Source organism: Cupressus sempervirens, chromosome 7 (genome assembly GCF_028749045.1).
Source record: "Cupressus sempervirens isolate cs-2001-9-10 chromosome 7, ASM2874904v1, whole genome shotgun sequence".
Taxonomy (NCBI): domain Eukaryota; kingdom Viridiplantae; phylum Streptophyta; class Pinopsida; order Cupressales; family Cupressaceae; genus Cupressus; species Cupressus sempervirens.
Window position 1 is genome coordinate 337,009,302 of NC_143124.1, and position 22,597 is coordinate 337,031,898.

The 22,597-nt window shown below is 30.4% G+C and overlaps 1 pseudogene; it reads right to left on the reverse strand.

The window, feature by feature from the left end:
- Window positions 1–17,089: 17,089 nt before the first annotated feature.
- Window positions 17,090–21,075, reverse strand: LOC149546805 (putative beta-D-xylosidase 5; annotated as a pseudogene).
- Between the last annotated feature and the right edge of the window lie 1,522 nt (window positions 21,076–22,597).

Below are 22,597 nucleotides of genomic sequence, written 5' to 3' on the forward strand. Positions count from 1 at the left end.
CCAATGGAGATAGTACCCAAAATGTGACCCACTAATGGGTAAAAGTGTAAACCTATGTCACCCTTTTGTAAAGGAAAAGTCTAACAAAAGTATGACTGTTCACCTTTAATGACATAAAATTTGTATTATTATTTTAAATTTGGAAAATAAGTAAACTAATGAAATGTGTAGAAATGGATGAAGTTTAGGATTATAATTTTTCATAATTATTTGGAATAAGAATTTATATATTTTCCTAATTTTTATAGATAATTTTTTAGGTGTTGAAAAATGCTAAAATTTAGGGGTCTTGTTCTGACCACAAAATTATATAGAAATAAACTTATTTCCCTTTCATCTCAGATTGTTATATAGATGACATATATATCTAGAACAATAAAAAATAAAAAATCAGCTTTAGTCCTATATTTTCTCTTTTATAAGGATCTAAATCTCAACTCAACTAAAATTGATAGTTTTCATCTCCCACCACATTTTTCAAAACTAATCTATTCTAACCAGAAGAAAAAAATATACATTCTAGAAGAGGACTATCTCCTCTAAAACATCAAATAATTTTAAGATTCTTTTGATATGATCTAATATTTTTTCTTTCTCAAAACCAACATCTTTTAAGTGTTAAAATACGTGGTTGTAGAAATTTTTGATTACAATATAATATATATAATTAAAACACTATAAAATATATATGAGAATATTCTTGACTCTAAGCTCTATAAAATGGTGTTTACATATTATTAGAAAATATCATAGATAATAGTAAGAGTTATTGAAATGCCAGTTTTATGAAATGGTTTTATTTCTTTAGTAATTGGATACAAACTAGTATAAAACATGCATTTAATAGACATTTATGATTGCAAAAGTCTAAGACTATATATAACCTAGCTAGAATGGATTTGTCTAGATCATACATTTGAAAAAAAATAGATTTTTAGATAGAAATACTCAAATTTATTCATTATGATAAGTTAGCCTAAAAGGTGACACAAGTTTGTACTTTTACCCTAATATAAAGTTTCCTTGTAAGAGGATGGACTCTATTGGAAGATAGTGAAATATATTCATTACATATAAGTCCCTATTAAGAGACTTTGAATCCTTGTTAGGAGATTCCAACCCTGTTGGAGTTGTGCCAACCTTGAGTAAATGTACAAAGTTCAGTCACCTTTCAGGCTAACTTATCAAACCACCTAAATGTGAGTATATCTATCTAAAAATATTTTTTCTTCAAACATAAGATCTAGATAAATTCTTCCTACCTAAGTTATATACATTCTCACACTTTTCCAATTCAAAATGTATATTAAATGCATGTTCTATACTAATTTATGTCCAATTACTAAAAAATTAAAATTATTTCAAAAAATAATTGTTTCAATGCCTCTTACTCCTTTTAATAATTTTCTTTTAGTAACATATAAACATCAAGAGCTCAAAGTCAATAATATTCTCATATAGAGTTTGTAGTGTTTTAATTAGATATTGTATATTGTAATTAAAAAAAAATGGAACTAATTATTTTAACACTCGAGAAGATGATGGTTTTGAGGAAGAAAAATAGTAAAACATATCAAAAAAATTCAAAAATCAGATGACATTCTAGCTGAGAGAATCTTGTTCTAGAATGTATAATTTTTCTTTTAGTTAGAATAGATTTATTTTGAAAAATGTGGTGGGAGATGAAAACTATTGATTTTAGTTGAGCCCTCCATGAGCTTTTTCCCATCCTTACATCTTAGCCCTTAATCCCTCAAGCCTCTTGCCTATAAATTGGATCCTTCCCCTTTGCAAAATAACACAATCCATGAAGTAAAGTCATAATGCAATTTTAAGAAGCCATTTTACATCAAAACCATACACCCACACCCAAATTCCAACTCCAGTTGAAGCCCTTTTTGAAGCATAAGCTTGAGCATACATCCTATCTATTTAGACAAAGCTACTCAACAAGAGAGCTTCTTATTGAGAGAGTCCATTAATGGATCATATTCTCAATTGAGAGCTCATCTTAGTCTATCTTGAAGTTTATGAATTTTGTTTACTTTGTAGAAGCTTTATTTAAATTTGGTTTCTATTAGCATACTAACATTGCTCATATACACCTTTCACAAGGTAGATCATGATTTAATTTTATGGTAACTAATTCAACCCTCCCATCTTAGTTACTCCTCTTATATTTTCAGCAATTGGCATTAGAGCATTTGATTCTTGCAGAGAAGGCTTTAAGGATCAAAGTTAAATATCAAGATGTCTTACAAAAGAGAGATTCCCAAGTTTAACCAAGACAACTTTGTAGCATGGAAAATACTTATGAGATTATAGTTGGAAAATATCAATGATTCCGATAATAATTATTTTAATAATTAATAAAAGACTCATGTTGGAACATTATTAGTTGAAGATATTGCTAAAAAGAAAAATCATAACATCATGATGATTGACATTGCTTCTACTCTTAATTATGCTAAATTTGATGAAGTTAAAAGTTGTACTAAAACTTATGATATGTGGATCAAATTAAAATCTATCTATGGAGGAGATGATAATGTAAGAAGAGGTAAAGCCAAAAGTCTCAAAGGAAAATTTGATTAAATGGAGATGAGAGAAGATGAAAACATTGCAAAATATATTGAGAGAATTAAAGCAAGTGTAAGGATAATCAAAGCATCTAGAGGAGACATTGATGATAAAAAAAATTGTAAAAAACGTACTCAAAACCCTTCTTCCTATCCATGTAATTAGAGTGTCTACTATTCAAGAGATGAGATGTGATCTAAATAGAAAATTAACTTTGGATCCTGTAGTTGGAAGATTGAAATCTTTTGAGTTGGATAACTATGATAATAATGTTCCTAGTTCCAAAGGTATTTAGTTTACATTTGAAGCCAAGCTTCCACTCAAGAAAAGGGGTATGGAATCAAAGGCTAGTCAATCAAAAAGTGAAGAAGAAGAAGAAAATGTAGACAGTGATCTTGAAGTTGTCAAAGCCCTACTTGCAAGGAAATATTCCAAAGGCAGAGGAAAGTACAAAGGTAAGATGTCTTTAATATGGTTTTCTTGTGAAGAAGTTTGTCACATTGTTGGAAGGTGCCCAAATAGAGAAGAGAAGGATGAAAAGAAAAGCAATAAGTAAAAAGGTAAGAAGGAATTCAAAAACTATAAGGACTACAAGGACAAAGGTAAATTATTATTGTTTCTTGGTAATTTATTTGGTAATTTTGGTAGGTGATTTTGTAGTTAATTTGGTAGTTGATTTGGTACTTTATTTAATCACTATTTTAATCATATTAAGACATGATTGAATCAAACCACCATCCTCCTACTTGTAAAGTAGGTGCTCTTCCATTAAGCTAGTACCCTTTAAAGAGTAATGCAATAGATTATCAAAATTGCAATAACTATCCTTTTGTTAATAAATAATATACATGTATAAACAAGATACATTCCTATAATCAAACTCTTCAAAATAGTTCTTATGGTAAAATTCAAATAGCTTAAAAAGCCAAATGCATGTGACCGAAACTGTATTATTGATATATTAGTTCTACTAATAAGTTACGCCTATTACTCAACTATTAAAAAATATCATCTTCATGGGATCTAAACCTAGTAGCTATTGCAAATATCATCTTTAAAGATTCGGATTGGATATTGCTATAAGTTAATGAATAGGTTTGTGCAATTTCAAAGCAAAGATTTAACTCAAATGAGTCACTTTAATCTTTTACGTTGGTAGAATATACTATAGAAACTTTAATGGAACTCTAAGATTAGGTGATTATAATTTTAATGACATTCTTAGCAATCTCTAAGTACTGAGCTTTGTAATTAATGAAGCATACAATATAGAAAGAATACTCAGAAGCTCAATTTTTTGTTGTGATGAGCATGAGTCTATTGTACTTGGTTTCTTTAGTTTTTTTGGCATTACACATATAAGGAAAATAATAGTTAATAAAAATAGGGTGTTACACAAAGGAAAAGCAATAAAAATTAAAAAATACATAAATACTTAATAAAAGCCAAGGAGACCTAATTTCTATAGTCCTAAAAAAACCAAAAGAAGAAGCAAATATGTGTAGTGTTGAAAAGAAACAATATTTAGATAATTTTAATGCCTTTCTATAGGCTGATATCCTAAAACTATTTTAGCTTTTCTCTTGCTATTTTTAGCTTCATCAATAAGAAACATGCCCTTTTGGTTTCTTGTGCTTCTTGAAGAGTTTAATTTGATGTTTGCAGGTAGCTATTCATAGATTATCAAAAATAATTCTCTCTCAAACCTCCTACTCAAATAAACTCAATAGGAACTATATATTGCTCAAAATTTTGTGGACTGATTAGAACATTCAAAGATTTACTTGCCTCAGAGTACCCTTAATTGGATCATAGATGCAACTACAGAAACATCATCAACATCTAGGATGGAGGTCAAGCCAAAACTAGTCATGTTGAGCAAGGAGGCAGAGCCACAATAGACTCCTAGGCACTCGATACTCTATTTCTACCTCTACCATAATTTTTACTAGAGCTAGGAAGAGGAAGATTTAAAATGTTTTGATATTATGAATTGTATTTACTTCTAGTTCAAAAAAATAAATATGCTATTTGAATATTTCTTTAGACTATTGGGTCACCAACCATGATTATTCTACATGAAGATACCATTTTGAAAAAGTAAAATAGTTTAAATCAACCTAATATACATAACCTACTCATTCGGTGCACGCCTTCATTAAATTTTCAAAGAAAAAGATATTTCTAATTGAATTTAAGTGAATTTTGAAGTTGCCAATTTTTTAGTTTGACATGGTGAGTGTTTTCTTTAGGTAAGTTAACTATTATAAGACCCTAAATCTATCATATACCAAATAATTAACACTACAAACAACTATGAGCAGGATAGAAAGTCACATTTAGGATGATACTATAGAAATAAATTTGAACATTTCATTAGACTCTCAGAGTAATACAATGATTTCAAAGTCCCCCTGACTATCATAAATAAGGTTTTCCTTGGTCATGGTTCTTGGTGGATTTCATATGTACATGGTGTTATTTTATATGCTTTAATTTATATTTTAACTTGTGGAATTTGTGTAGATGAGTATGGTTGTGTGGAAATGTATTTATTGGAAACTATGGTTCTCATTATTCTATTTGGGGCTGAGCAAGTTGCATAATATTTTAAACTTCTCATTAGAGTAAAGAAAGAGAGTGGCTCAGTAGAAGAATAAGATTTTACAAGCTTGAGGAAACGATTTTAGATTGTTCACTTGGATGATTCAAATTACTGCTAAGTTTTTTTGTGTATAGCCATATATGGATCCCATAGTAGTTTTAAGTTGGAGATACTATCTACATTTCTACTTAAGTGTCCAAATTTTGATTTTAGAAAACATTTTTACAATAAGAATGTAGGTGCACTTGTTTCACTGTGTTCTAGGAATATTCTAAGAATACTCTATTCTATTACAAACTAGGTTGTTAAAGGTTATAAGATATGGAATATAGCCATGAAATATCATTAGGTGGGCTATGTACCTAAGTTTTAATTAACCAAATATTGATACAAAACTATGACTTATAAGAATAAGGTGGAAGAAAAAGAAATCTTAGAATTTGATATATAAGATATGCTAATTATCTCCTAATAGTTCCTCATGTGAATCTTTGGTTTGACAATGACCCCCAAATAGGAAGTGGTTAAACTTGTACTAAATCTAAGTTGCATAAGTTTCTTGAATGTGATTATTTTCTACTTATTTAATATGGTGATGTTTGTCTAATGGTCTTTACCCAAATTCTTAGAACAAATGTTCCTTCAATTGAATAGAGATTGGCATAAGAGAATGTACATTTAGAACATGTAAAGATATATTTGCATGGGTTTCTTAAACAATTAGAATTGTTTAATCCTTTTAAATTCAAGATGAAGAATTTTATGTTGGAATTCTTTAGAATAACTGAGAGGGAGGGGAACCAATTATCCAAGGTCTAGATGTACAATTAAGAATTTTCACATCTTAGTGAACCAATCTCCATAAAAAATTTTCATCATGCATGCATCCATTAGATTATACAATCACTTAAAATTGTAGGTTACTGTCAAATCAACTTTATAGAAATGTAAACATGAAACATAATAGATTCAATAACACATTTGACACAATAATTTAATATGGAAACCCAATTTGAAAAAAACCACCAGTAACATGCTATAGATTCTCACTCTTTTGAAGTTATGCCTTGTGAAAGGCCAAATCTATTAAAGGTTACAATGCACACTATTAAATGTGACCTGGTTAAAGGATTTCAATCACAATGTTAAGAGTGAGCCTTGTTAGAGGACTTTAGATCATTCACTTGGAATGTCACCCAATTAAAGATTTTACAAAAGGATGTTAGGTCAAACTTAATCCAAAGGATTTACCTTAAATTGATACAATTATTATAAAGTACTAGTAAGACTTGATATAATAACAACTTACAACACACTTTTTGAGTAGCGATATTTGTTTCAGTCCTCCATTCTGCTTGGCTTTCACACACTTCAGCTTTGATAGCTTGTTCACTCCTCAATCATCCATACCCTTAAGCCTTATTTCTTTGCTATCCAATGTTGTATCTTCTCTTAGGTCACTAAATGAAGCAATACCCTAAACTCTTTGTCTTCCTTAGGTTCTCACACATGATAACCTTTTCTTCTAATGAGCCATCTCTATAGATAGAGAATTAAAATCTTTTGCCAGTCATCCTCCATCATCCATTTCATAGTTAGGTCAGATTAGATACGATTCAATGAATCTACCCATCATCTCATTTCATTCCCTTCTAGAAATTCTTCTTCAATCATATTTGAATTTTCCTCAAAATGGTTCACCATGAATTTTGTGCCACCAGCTCATTAACCTTATCTTCCACATAGTTAACACACCAAGCAATCAAACTTGTTAGCTCAAATTCATCAAATTATCAATCTTTCTCATAATGCTAACACTAGTCATTAATTGGCTTCTAATGTTCAACACATACTACATTGCTCGACATCTTCTATCAAATCGCTTGACATGAACTAAAATTTACTAGTGTTTGGCATCTACTAAACTTTACTTGGCTTATACTATTTCAATTGGCTTATATTGAAATTGACTTTTCTTGACTCCAATTGATTTTATACCTAACTTGCAGTACCTTTTCTTGGAACCCAGATTTAACCTAATGTTCTAAACTTAATCACTATAACCATCCTTTGAAACCTTAAGTATATTATCAATGCACTATAATATCACTATCTTAGTTGATCCTTGTACTCCTTTTCCATATCATAACTCAACATTTCCTCTAGGTGCTATTGTTATCTCATTTCATCAAATCCTCTTCATCAATCAAACAAATGATAATACTTAAATAATATAAGGAATTATCTTACTAGCAAGTAGTGAGTTTGACATTAGTGACAGAACAATGATTGAAACACATTTATCATACTTGTATCAATCCATTTTCAAAAATCTATCTCTTTGGCATTGATGGAAAACCAATTTGGCGAGACTTAATCTGTATGGCCAACAAAATACCAAAAAAAAAAAAATTCCTTGTATTGAAATATCTCCCTCTATTAGCAACTTTTATCTTCTAAACAGGTTACAAAATTATGTTCTAATCAACATATAATCAATCAACTCATCCTTATGACTCCCTATTGATCACTTCTTATATCTCCCTCAACATTATCTCCCTCTTACTAGGTAGATGTAATCAACAAGTATACTTTCTCCCTCTGAGTTAATATTCCATTGTTCTTCTATATGTGTCTTCTATCTAGATTTCTCCCTCTTTATGTCTTTCTTCCTTGCTACTCTATCTCATTGAACTCAAATTTCTCCCTCTTTGACAACAATGCCAAGAACTTGTAATCTTCATATACAGATATGAATACTTTCAATTTCTCCCTCTATCACCTTGCTTGTGACTAATTTGTACATCTAGCTCTTTGATTACTTTAAGCAACTCCTAAAGTAAGATCCACTACATCAATGAGTAAAATATGTCAATCAACTTTTTTGATGTAGGGTACTCCTCATGCTTCTTAGATAGCCTTTGATAGTAGTATCACCCTTAGATTATCTCTTAGATACTCACAAGCATCCTTAATTAATGCTTTTGTGAAGTTATCAACTATTTGCTCTTTTGTGTTAATATATTCAATCTTCACTTCTTTATCTTGAACTAATACTCTCAAGGAATGATACTTGATTACAATGTTCTTAGTCATTTTATGTAACACATGATTATTTGATATATTTATAACACTTTTATTATCACAATAAAGTATCACAAGTTTAGTGATTTCATGCTTTATACCTTTGAGTTGTTATTTGATCCATACAATGTTCATACAATTTAATACAATAACAATATATTCAGCTTCAATAGTAGATTTAGAAATGTAGTTTGTTTCTTGCTAGTCCATGTAACCAACCTTTTGCCTAAGAAAGATTCTCTTCTACTAGTGCTTTTTCTATCATCAATATTTCAAGCCCAATTGGCTTCAATGTAGGATCTAAATTCAAATTTTTGATTTTTCTTGTAGTATAGACCATAGTCCTTTGTTCCATTTAGACATCTCATTATTCTGTTAACAGCCATTAAATGATTCTCCCTAGGATTAGTAGACAATCTTGTAACTATCCCTATAGATAAAGCAATATCAGGTTTATTTTGTACAACATATTGTAATTTACCAATCATATACTTATATAATGTTTGATGCACCTCAGTTAAATCATCATTCTTTTATAATTTATGCCATGTTACCATAGGTATACTTATTGGGTTGGAATCCTCCAATCAAAAAGTTTTCAATATCTTCTTAACATACTTTGACTGAGTGATGTATATACCATATTTCATCAAATGTACTTGCAAACCTATGAAGAACTTGATCTCTCCAAACATAGACATCTCAAATTCTTTCTTCATTTCATTTGCAAAATCCTTACATATAGTATCTTGACCTCCAAATATGATATCATCAACAAAAAATTTAGATAATAAAATACCTTTTCCTTTCTCTATCTTCAAGTACATATTTTCATTGTCATCTATCCTTTCAAATCTAATCTTCACAAGATAAGTATGAATCCTTTCATACCATACTCTTGGTGCTTGCTTCAAACCATATATATAGATCTTTATGTAGTCTACCTACCATCTTTTTTTTGTTAGCATCAAAAAATCATTCTAGTTGTTCTATATATTCCTCTTCCTCTAATATATTATTTAGAAATGCAGACTTAACATCCATTTGATAAAATTTGAAAGCTTTGTATGTAAAGTAAGCAAGCAAAGTTCTTACTTCTAGTCTTGCAACGGAAGAAAATGTTTCTCTATAGTTAATCCCTTCTGGGTGAACCCACAATAATGGGTTCCACTTTAGTGGGACGAACAAAAATGAAAAAAATTGCAAAATGAGAAATTGAGTTTACCATATGTTCGTGCGAACATATTTCGTATGTTCACACTAACATATGTGATATATATGTTCATGAAAACATGATTTCAATGTTCAAATGAACATACGTTCACACGAACATGGTAAACGTGTTTGCACGAACACCATGTTTGTACAAACATGTGCAATCACAAAAATTTTAACCTTTTTTTCTTTTTCTTTTTTTTTTTTGCTCTTTTGACTACCATAATTGTAGAAGAATTATCTCCCATTGTAAAATAAAAAATATCAAAATGTGCTACTCAGAGCAAGCTTTCCAATGACTATAATTTTATTACATAATTTAATCATTAAGACTTTCAAATATGAGTTTAACTCATTATAGGTTCATTACCGATTGTACATCAACTGACTTTGACACCTCGGGAAAATTAGTAAATTAGGTCAAAATTTTTTTGAAAAATATGGAGGCACTAGCTTATTGAGATACCTTTCTATTGAAAAAAAAAATGGTTTATGATAAATTGACTTCAAATTATCTATGTCAAACGGAACGTATCTCTGAATTATAGTTCATGTCACTTCAAAACCTCATAAAATATACAATATTCAACAAAAATAAATCAAACCAAATGTAGACACTGGATATTGATGTTACAAATCCAACACCGAAAGAATTACTTCATTATCATTTCTAGAAAGAAAGTTATGTGTGTCAAATGGACTGTCACTTTTTAAAATATTGATTTTTATTATGTACCACTCTTTGGAAGAGATAAAAAAAAATTGACATAAATAAATTTTTTTTTTAGATTAAAAAATATGGTTAAAAAGTAGGAACAAAGTACTCAAAATCACTAGTTTATGTCATCTTAAAATTATTTATAGTTTTGGAGATATAGTCACTTGAACGTGACGTTTGTTGCAAAAATATTGATTTCAGTGTCAAAATTGGTCAAAAAGTGGAACCCATTATTGTCGGATCGCCCTTCTTCTTGTGCATATCATTTTCAAACTAATCTTTCCTTATTCCTTGTGACATCACCATTTTCATTTCACTTGTTTATGCATAGCCACTTGCTACCAATCACATTTTTATATTCTAGTCTAGGAACTAGAGTCCATGTCTTATTTGTCTCAATTTGTTCAATATCTTCATTCATGGCTTTACTCTTGTCCACATCCTCTAAGGAATCTTTCACTAGTTTGGGTTCTTGCATGCTTAGAAAACATTTATCATTTCTCAACTTGTTCCTTGTCATTGGAATAACATCTTTGTGTCCAATGATTTTTGTAAAAGGGTGATGTCTCTTGACATACTTAGATAATCTGGGTTCTGCTCTATTTTCTTCATTTGGTCCCTCAACTTATGAATAATTATGTACATCTCTATCAGGTAGTTCAACATCTCTTTCATGTACACTAATCTCAAAATCAAAATGTCTGTCAACTTCATTCTGTAACTCGGCACCTAAAAGTAGCTTGATTCTTGAATGCAACTCGACGTTTATAGTATGTGACTCTACTATAATTGGAACTTGTTATTGGTTCGCAGCTTGATTTACAAAATCTTCATCAGTAGACATACCTTCATAAAACAATACAAATGATTTGTATTCTTCTAGGTCCTTCATAGGTTCAGCCTCATATACTTCTATATATTCATCAAATTTCACATTTGCACTTTCCACAACTTTGCTAGTGTTAGTATTTAAACACTTATAAGCTTTACTTCTTGTGGAATAACCAAGGAATGTACCTTCTTCACTTTTTGCATCTACTTTATCATTCTTGAAATCCTTGAGAATATAACACTTGCTTCCAGATATCTTAAAATATTTTACATTGGGTGAGTATCCATACCATATTTCAAAAGGTATTTAATGAGTACATTTCTTGACTTGCACATGGTTCAAGTTATAGATAGTTGTACCTACAAATTCTCTCTAGTATTTCAAAGAAACATTTTTTTCCATCATGAGTCTCCTACCATAGTTCATTACAGATCTGTTCCACCTTTCAACAATTCAATTTTTTGGAGTGGTCCTAGGAGTTGATGTCTATCTTTCGATTCCTATATTATTACAAAACATCTTAAACTCATTTGATGTAAATTCTTCTCCTTTATTAGATCTCAAACATTTTATACCTTTAGCTATTTCTTTCTCAATAGTTGCTCAGTACCACTTAAACATTTGGAAAGCATCATATTTCTATTTTAGAAACATAATAGTCATTATTCTAGAGTAATCATCAAAAAGTAGCATAATGTACTTATCCATTTTGTATCTTTGCACTTCAATTCATTCACACATGTTAGTATGAACAATCTCTAATATTCCTTTAGAGGTATGAGTCTTACTCTTAAAACTTGACTTTGTCATTTTACTTAACTCACATTGTTTCCAAATTATATTATTACGCTTCCTCAACTTAAGAAAACCTCTAAATATTTTTATGTTACTGATACTAACCAAGTGATGGAAATTAACATGACATAACCTCTTGTACCATAGCCACACATCATCAAATTCTACAATTAAACAAGTAGCATCCTCTATACCAAGGTAGAATAGATTGCCTCTAGTTTGATCACCATTTCCAATCTTGTTTTCAAACTCAACCTTACAACCTAAATTATTCAATTATGACATAGTCAAAAAATTATAGTTAAGTCCTTCAACATAGTAAGCATTATCACATAAAATCTTTTATGTGAGCTTGATAGAACCTTTTCCTTTTATTGGATATGGTGCATCATTATCAAACCTTGCATTATTTCCAACCAAATAATTTAGGGTAATAACTTGCTTTTATCTATAGTCATGGGATGTGAACACCCACTATCAATGATCCATCTATCATTCTTTTTCACATAAGACACTAGCGCAATTGCCTCATCCTCATTAGATTCATCCTTCATTACAACATACACCACTTCATCATCATGATTATCGGATCCATCTTTTATTTCCTCTTCAACAATGTAGCAAGACTTCTTGCCTCTGGCTTTGTAACCTTTTTTGTCTTCATCTCTTCTACTTTTGTACTTGTCACCACCTCTGTAATTCTTCTTCTCTAGACATCTAGAAGCAATATGACCAACCTCATTGCAATTGAAACAAATGATAGGTAAGTTACTTTTGAACTTGCCTTTACCTTGTGAAATCTCATTACCATTAGTGCTTCAAGTTGATATACATCTTCCTCATTTGTAACACTATCACCAGACATATATCTTGTCTTTTTCTTTCTCTTCTTATTAGGTTCCTTCAATGATAGCTTAGCTTTGAAAGTAGATTCAACATTGATAGGTATGTAATTATCAAAATTAGATAGCTTAAAAGAAGTGAGCCTACCTACCAGACCTTCATGATTCAAATCATTCCCTCGCATACATCTCGGTTCTTGTATTGCAAAAACTCTAATATCATAGATCAATAGAATTGTTCTCCAAATTTTTCTTAGTATAGCATCATCATCTATTATACTAGTGGCTATTCTTATTGCACATGAACATCTTTTATTCTAGAGAAAAATTGAGCAATATTCTCACCTTCTTGGATTCTCATATTATTAAACTTACATCTAAGACTTTTAACTTTGGCTCTTAGAACATTCTTGTCACTTCCATAGATAGTGTGTAGACCATCCCACATTTTCTTTTCACTTCTACAACATTTGACATCATCAAACTTAGTATAGCTTAGGGCAGAGGCAATCTCCAACATTGCCTAGTTGCATTCTTTCTTCCTTTTTAGATCTTCAACAATTAATACTCTAGTAGGATCAACATGCTAAACAATAATGGTAGATTTTACATGATCTCAAAGGCCTACTAGTTGTAGCTTCATCATAAATTTCCATAGAAGAAAATTATCTCTATTAAGCTTGGCTACCTTTCTTTTTTTATATCTTGATCTTTTTACTTCTAGTACCTTCAAATTAATCCTCTTAATAAGATGGCTCTGATACCAATTATTGGAATTCTTTATAATAACTGAGAGGGGGGGTGGGGGGGGTGTGAATCAGTTATCCAAGATCCAAATGTATAATTTAAATTTTAACAACTTAGTGAACCCATATCCATAAAAAAAGTTCTATCATGAATGCATTCATTACATTATGCAATCACTTAAACTTGTAGGTTGCTATCAAATCAACTTTGTAGAAATATAAACATGAAACATAATAGATTCAACACTACATTTGACACAATGATTTAACATGGATAGCCAATTCAGGAAAACCCACCAATAACATGCTACTCATTCTCACTCTTCTGAACTGATGCCCTATGAAAGGCCAACCATGTTAAAGGTTACAATGCACACTATTAAATGTGACTTGGTTAAATGATTTCAATCACCCTACTAGGAGTGAGCCTTATTAGAGGACTTTAGATCATTCACTTGGAATGTCACCCAGTTAAAGGATTTCCAAATGACTATTAGGTCAACCTTAATCTAAAGGATTTACCCTAGACTGATACAATGATAAGAAAGTAATAGTAAGACATGATCTAATAACAACTTACAACACATTTGCAGATTAAAGATCTTTTTTTGAGTCATCCATTCTTCTTGGATTTTACACACTTTATCTTTGATATCTTGTTTACCCTTCAAACATCCATACCCTTAAACCTTCTTGCTTTGCTAGCCAATATAGTCTCTTATCTTAGGTCACCAAGTGAAGCAATACCATAGACTCCTTGCCTTCCTTAGGTTCTCATACATGAAAACCTTTTCTTCTATCTAACCATCTCTATAAATAGAAAATTAAGATCTTTTTCCATTCATCCTCCATCCTCCATTTTACGGTTAATTCAGAATAGGTAATATTTAATGAATCTACCAAACATCTTATTTCATTCCCTTCTAGAAACTTCTCCTTCGATCCTCTTTGAATTCACCTCAAAATGGTTCATCATGAATTCTATACTACCATCTCATCACTCTTATCTTTCACATGGTTCACATAATCAAAGAAATCAAACTTGTTGGGTTAGATTCATCAAATTTTCAATATTTCTCATAATGTTGACACTCAACATTAACTGGCTTTTGATTTTTGACACATATTGCATTTCTCACCATCCTCTATCAAATCACTCAACATGAGCTAATGTTTACTGCTGCTCAACATACTCTAAGCTTTACTCAACTTACACTATTTCACTCAGCTTACACTAAAATTAACATTGCTTAGCTCCAATTGATTTTTTTCTTTGCTTGCACTAATAGTTCTTGGCACCTATTATGTAGAATGTTTAAGCTTTGTAGGAAAACTTTGTTTAACTTGGTCTTCTGAGCTTAATCAGTGTAACCATCCTTTACAACCTTAATTAGATTATCAATCCACTATAATATCACTATCTTATCGAATCCTTGCACTCCTTCTCCATATCATAACTCAACCTTTCCTCTAGGTGTTATTGTTACCTCATTTGATTGAATCCTCTTCATCAAACAAATCATAGCACTTGAATCATATAAGCAATTATCTTAGTGGAAACTAATAGGTTTGACATCAGTGGCAAAATAATGATTACACCACATTTATTATACTTGTGTCAATCTATTTTCAACATTGCAAAAGTTATCATTTAAATTCTTTTGCAATTTGACCAGGGTTTTGTTTCAAAATATCTTGCATAGTTTTTTGAGGGTAGGGTATGTGTAGGATCATGGTCAACCAAACCATTCTCTTAAGTGGCAATAAAAAATTAGAAAATCAGGGTTATGTCAACATGCAATTTTCTTCTTGTTATTAACTTTATATCAAAAAGTTGAGAGAAAACAATCTCTAGCAAATTGAATCTAGTTTTTAAACTACTAGGACTTATCTAAAAAATATAAAAATTGTTTGGTCAAAATTTTGAATTTTAATGCAATATTACAAAAATTTCAGAACAAAAATAAGAAGTAGACATATGTCTGACCACCTTAATCAAAATCAAATGATAATATTTTTTAATAATATTCTAGATATAAGTATTAGACTTATGCTTGGATGTGACACATATTTTATGGTATTTTTATTCTAAATAAATAATAATTAAATAATTTTTGACTTTAGTATTTTTGGAATAAAAAACTCTCATGTCTGATCACCTTAACTAATTCAAAACTCTACAAAATTTAAATTTTTATTTTTTCCCCTTATAGTAGAAGAAACACAGAAAGTGATGCATCTTTGGGATTTAAAAAATGTTGTACCATTTGAAAGTTATAGTTGTTTTTGAAGTAGTGTATTAGTCAGCAGTTTATATGTAACTCCATTAGAAAATAAGTAATAATTACTTACTAAAGTCATAATTTGACAAACCTTACATTTATGGAAAGATAAGAACATTCTTATGAAACCCTTTTCATTTCATCAAATTTTGGTGAAAAAAAAGTTGTCAACTACATGTTTGAATTAAAACTCACATAAAAGTAGTCCAAAAGTACATTTTGAGGATATTTTTAAAGTTGACCATATAGGTTTGGTATCAAAATATATAGTAGACCTTATAAATATATTAATTGTTTTCATTTAGTATTAGGGAGGGCAGGAAAAAGGGTGGAATATATTTTGATATGGTTTGAGATATTTTAGAACTACAGATTTTTTAGATTGCCACTTTTTGACACACCATGATCCTACACATACCTAGTATTTCTCCTTATAGAAAAAACTTTTATCATAGTGGACAACATCCTAGTTTATAGATAAATGATAGCTGAGAAGATATAGAAAGAATATATTCATTGGTAAAATTTTAGATGCCTCCTCAGGAAATAGGTGATGTCCTACCTAATCGAGTTGAAGCATACATAAATTATATATAGATATGCTACCCCACAAGTCTTATGGAAGATAGGTAGAAGTCATGCTACTAATTTGTTTCCTATTTACTGATGAATGTACATTTTCATGTATAATGGTAGCCATGTATCAAAGTCATTAAAGTAGATTGTACATTGTGATGTATACATATATAATTAAAATCTTACTTGGATCTTATGTTGTCTAGACTACAAATTTCATATGTATTTTATTTGAAATGTGCTAAATGAATCCAAGCTTCTTAATTTTAAAAAAAAAATGGAAATATTATTATAGATGTGAAAGAAAGCCGAATGGGTAATTAATTCATTAAAAGAAACTAACAATGAAATATTCATATGTAGGATGAGATGATTATTTTTATTTTCTTTCTAAGGTGATTATCAAGGCTCGCTTATTTTAGCCAACAAATAATGTAAATAAAAATTAAAGCCACAATACTTTAATTAACTAATTATTAGAAATAACATTATAGATGTAAGATGAAACTAAATTGGGAAATCAATTAAATGACACTGACAATGACCTATCCTACAAAGGATGAAGTGATTATTTTCTTTGGATTGTTGTGGTGATTATCAAAGTTCACTCCTTTAGCCAATGATTCCCACAAAAAATAATTGAAGCCAAGCCTCTTAATCTAACTATGGTTTGGAAATGACATTACAGATGTATAAATCAGTATTATTTAATTTGAAGCATGAACAATGAAATATATCTATGAAAGGTTACCTAATTAGTTTCTTTGGCTTACTAGGGTAATTATTCTAGATCTCTCTATTCATCTACTAATCACTACAAAATAATGTGGTGTTTTAGATAATCATTTTCATAATGTGAGGCTCCAAATGATAGAGTATGCAAACCAATAAGAAATTCCCTCTTCCCTATTTTGTCTACAATGCTTAAATCCTTGCAAACATCAACCCTGAATTGGATTCTTTGACATTTTGATGTCTTGACATCCACCCTTTTGAATCAAATAAGTTGCTTCTTTCTATAACCACTTCTATGGAGATTGACAGGTTGTTTGGAGAAAAGTAAGGCCATATGAGTTCCTATTTTACTACATGTATTTCATACTTACACAACAAATTAAAATTTTAAGTCTTAACAAAATGTGTCATCAACTTTAATTTCCTCATGGAATAAGGGGCCATTAAACTTGGCTCCAAGGCCCATAGCAGTCATGATAATTTGGTAGCATGATAGAAGTGGCCATTTGTCTAGAGACATTGAGAGAATTGTTGGTGCAAATAGGAGAAAAATATCAAAAGTAGTATAACTCTATCCATATTAAAAATTATATAAAATGTATCCTATGTAAAATCTATAAGTCCAACCAGAATATCTTGAACTAATATTGGGTCTCATATTCATGTCTTTAATATTAACATTTGTGATAAATTCACGAGGATACCATGTGGAATGTAGCTTGTCACCTACAATGTTAGTCAATTTATAAAATATTATAATTGTTTATTCACCTTCTTATATTCAACTTAATTTCTAACATTAAGGGACTTACTGTGATGAGATGAGGAAACTTTTAGTGTCTTCTAAATCAAACTGATCAATATGGTACATTAGATTATTTCCTTGCTTAAGAGGAGTGTTTATATAGAGATTCAATTTAAAATGAATTCTTCAAGCTTTGTTTGACTGTCTTTAAATTTTATTAAAATACCAACATTCTAGGATATAACTTGGAACAAGCATCAAAGTACAACTGCCATACAAGCTAATTTGCATCTTAAAATGTGTAGATGAAATATGGACTTGATAGATACTGAGATTATAATCACCAAAAATATTATGGGCAATGTCATGTCCTCTAGCTTGGTCTGGGTACCTGACCCAAAGAATCCTAAAATTTTTATCATGGCTTTGAGCAATTGATATATCAATAGGTCCTACTAACATTATGACCAATATCACAAGTCCATTGGTAGAAGTTCCAACTTCTAAGACTGGATTTTATTGTTGGCACAGCAAGAGAAAGTCTACCCTATCAAGACCTTCTACCTCTATTAATTGATCTATTCCTACAACTAATATCACTGTATCTATATTTTTGTTGCTTGGACTGATGCATTCATCAACCCCCCATCACTACAAGCAACATTTGCACATCCTTGCTAGTAAGTGATCTTGGTATACTTCTGCAAGCCTTGTAGTGGAGTTGTATATTTACATAGAATTCCTCTATTTAAATCACCATAGAACTTTAGTACACTTATTTTCTAAAGAAAATGACCCATTTTTAATGAAAAAGAGGTTCTACAACTTAGCTATCACATTGGAGATTTTTTAATCATGTAATGATTACAAGTTTCATCCTAGTCTTCACCTTGGAAGTGTTCTTATCAATTAAGTTCATTCCATCTATAAAATATTAAAAAGCATTGGCACTAAAGCCATTCACCTATGACTTACACTTAGATCCATTCATTACAAGCAATAATAGAGTTTCCCAAGCCTTTCCCTGGTTTCAGTTGGAGATGTGTCACATCAAAAATAAGAATTCTTATAAGCCCTAAAGTGGAGGTCACAGGTTTGAATCCAGATGCGATTACAATTGTATACATCAATTGAACAATATATAAGATAAATGAAAAAATGACTTAGTGTGAAATGCATACATAAGAAGGGCTTTATGCATTAAATTGGTATCTTTCTTGGCAGTGACCTTAAAAGATACTACGTATAACAAATTATTTATACTAATGTGCTCCACATGTAGCCATCATTTAGAAGTTTCAATAGAGTTAAGTAGGACTTTCACCTAAGCTCACATGGTACATGATAGGAATGCCATTGGCATGTTTCTATTCATAAATTCATTTCATCTTCCATATTCACTCATGGTCTAAGCTAACATTGTCCATCATTAGTGAGGAACATAAATTATGATTATCTATTACATGATAGCAAAATCCTTGGGTATTTTTTCTCTCAATTATTAGCCAAACTTGTCTTTCTACTCACTTACTACTAGACCATAACTGGAATGATTTGTTTTATTTATTACAAGGTTACCTCTATTAGTACATTCACAAGACTGAGTTTGACTTAAGTATTTTCTTGAATTTTAAATCCATTCCTTTGGATTTCCTACTGTGAAGCATTAGTTGCACTCCAACCTAAAAGGCACCTTAGATTTTATCAAATTCAGCAGACACTATGATGTGCTGAAAAACAAAAGAATGCAAAAAATTGCAAAAATCCAATTGGAATGTTGTTATAGTATTCTATGAAACTTTACCTAGATAATTACCAATCATTACCTTGGTTTCATTTGTGTGGGAACCTATCACTACCAAAACCTTGAATTTGGAAGCTAATAGTTGTAATGACCCATCATTCTTCAACAAAACAATGTCGTACCTGACTGTATCCAAAGCCAATTGTTGAAGCTCAACAATACACATGTCCTCTGGACCTATTTTTCTATAGGCTTAGTTTAGAGGATCACCATTAAAGAAGCCAAGGCACATCAAAAGTACATAGTTATTTAGAAGTGCTTGCTCAACTACAAAACACTCCACTTTTCCTATTTTCATAGAATTCTTTGTGTATTTCCTGAAGTATGTTCCAAAGCATAAGTCCAACCCTACCATTATAGTATATTCCAAGATTAATAGGAACCAAAATAATTTCATATAAATATAATATTTTCATTGATGTCTTAAGTTTCTATAAATTCTCAACTTACCAGCCTTTAATTCCACTGCAACTACATCTTCAAGGATGTTAGTGCATTTGATTGCCCCATAGAATACTTGAACATAGTCAAAATTTGATAATATGTATTTGTCCAATCAAATATAATGTCAAATCATTACTTTTTCTAGATAGGTAGATTAACAATATTCAACATTTTTTACCATCTTTGAATTTAAAATGAATGTAAAATCAATGTAATACAATGGATTGTGGAAATTTGATCTCTTTAACATGCAAAGACCAAACTTGGCTTACCCATCTAGGCCTCGTTGGTCTCTAACAATTGCTTTTCCCATCAACACAAGTTAGAACCCAATTAACCTTGTTATCTAAGCACATAATGCTATTGATATGGCTTTCTTGAACACAACTCTTGGAAGATCACTGATAATTATCCTACAAATCTTGTGGGATAACCTTTGAATACAAGCTCCTTTGAAGTTTTAATAAAAATTAATAGAGTTAAAATAGTTTGTGTTCTTGAAATTTATCCATTAAAGCTCTAGTGACACAATACTAAACTACCTGTGATAAAAATATGGAGAATGTCAGAATGAGCTATAAGATGAAATTCTTAAAAGGTATAACTCACCTCAACATTGAAGTTAAAATTATCCACCCACTTCTAGTTTTCAAGATCGTAAGAAGTGTAATGTTTATAGTAGGTGGAGACCTTGAGTATGTTAGACTTGTCAACTATTTCTTGAAGTCCCTTGATAGTGGGTCTTCTCTAGGGGTTTCTTGTCCATGACCCCATCTAGGATCTCTAAAGATCTTGACATTAAGAATTCAATATGTCAAAGAAACCTACCCAACATTATGTATTGCCCTTGCTTCTATAGATACAACCTACTAAATACATAACATCAGATTATTGAGATATTGAGACATGAAGTAGGTATGATCTTCCTTATAAAATGATGCTTGAAGTGGTAAATTTTTTCTTCTTGTTCTTCTCTTGAAACTCCATATCACTCAGGTACATTTTTAGAAGTAATATTACCCATTGTAATAAAAAAATTCCATAATTTTCAGTTAATCTGGACCTGTCCCATGATCAAAGTTCATTAAAAAAGGTTAAATATAGGTGTGTTCAATTAGATAGAAACTATGAAAAAGGTGTGCAATGAGGAGTGAGAGAATAAGAAAACATGGATTAAAATAAATTGAAAACTAAATTGAAAAACTCTTGGGCACCCTTGGATTATCATTGTCTCTCCAACCTAGATGGAATGCTTTGACATTAACTCTAACCCTTCACCTATCCCTATAGAAGAACACACATAGTTTGAATTATAATTAAAATTAATTGGACACAATGTGGTATGGGAATCTCACATACATCACAAGATGTTCACCAATTTTGTATTGTCTATATTTTATATCAGCAACCATGTGATCCATAGCCTAAAGTCCTCAAGCACATTGTTTGTTTACCATCCTTATTAGCACCATCTCTATAGGAAAATTAAAATTATGAGTAAAGAAGCATGCCAATTCAATATCAAGTGAATAGAGATAGCTACCAAAATGTAACCATTTGAAAATTATTTGCAATTGGATATTTTTCAAGGAGAGCAACCACACGACACTCCATGGATCGCTGAGAACCAAGGGGTAGAACTATTCCAACAATAATGTCACCAACTTCATCTAGTTTTATTCTAGTGTTTTCAACCACATCCTATAAGAATATAAATGTACATTATCATTTGCAATGCTCAAACCATGAGAAAATAGATTTTTTTTTACTTCAATTCATTATCAATTGAATACTACTTTGTCATGGATATGAACTTTTAACAATACTAACTTTTTCACAATATGTGATGTAAATGGAAATAAAATATCCTATAGAAGTCTATAATATTGGTTTCACACACCAAGTTAGGCTTTAACTTTTCCTTCACAAGACTTGCAGAAGAGTCAAAAGTTTGAACCCATACATGTATAAATTTTGGGAAGGTACATAAGTACAAGGACAAAATTGACCTTGATTATTTCAATACTTGTGGGTTTCTTAGATAACTTGGACCTATGCTGCCTTTTATGATCTAAAAAATCCATATTCTAAATTTTATGTAAGTATAAGATAAACTTCTCTTTCTATAGCTACATATGAATTATAGATGGTTTGTTCATCATTGTGGCTCATGCTTATACATAGGAAATGAGAAATCCTAAGTTCTCATTCCTAAATTTTTTTACAGAAAATGCAAAAGGAGATGCCATAGAATTAAGAATCAGGCACAAAACTTCACGAAAGAAGATGAGCCTTCATTTCCTACAATTCACCATGAAAAATAACACAAAATCACAAAATAAAGTTTAACTCTAGTAGGATACAACTTCCATCAAAATACCCAAATTTATATGTATTATATTAATCAAGTAAAATGAATACAAATAAGGGAAGAAAAATAAAATGAGCCTTCATTTCCTACAATTCACAATGAAAAATAACACAAAATCAAAAAATAAAGTTTAACTCTAACAAGATACAACTTCCAAAAAAATACCCAAATTGATATGTACTATATTAATCAAGTAAAATGAATACAAATGAGGGAAACTAAA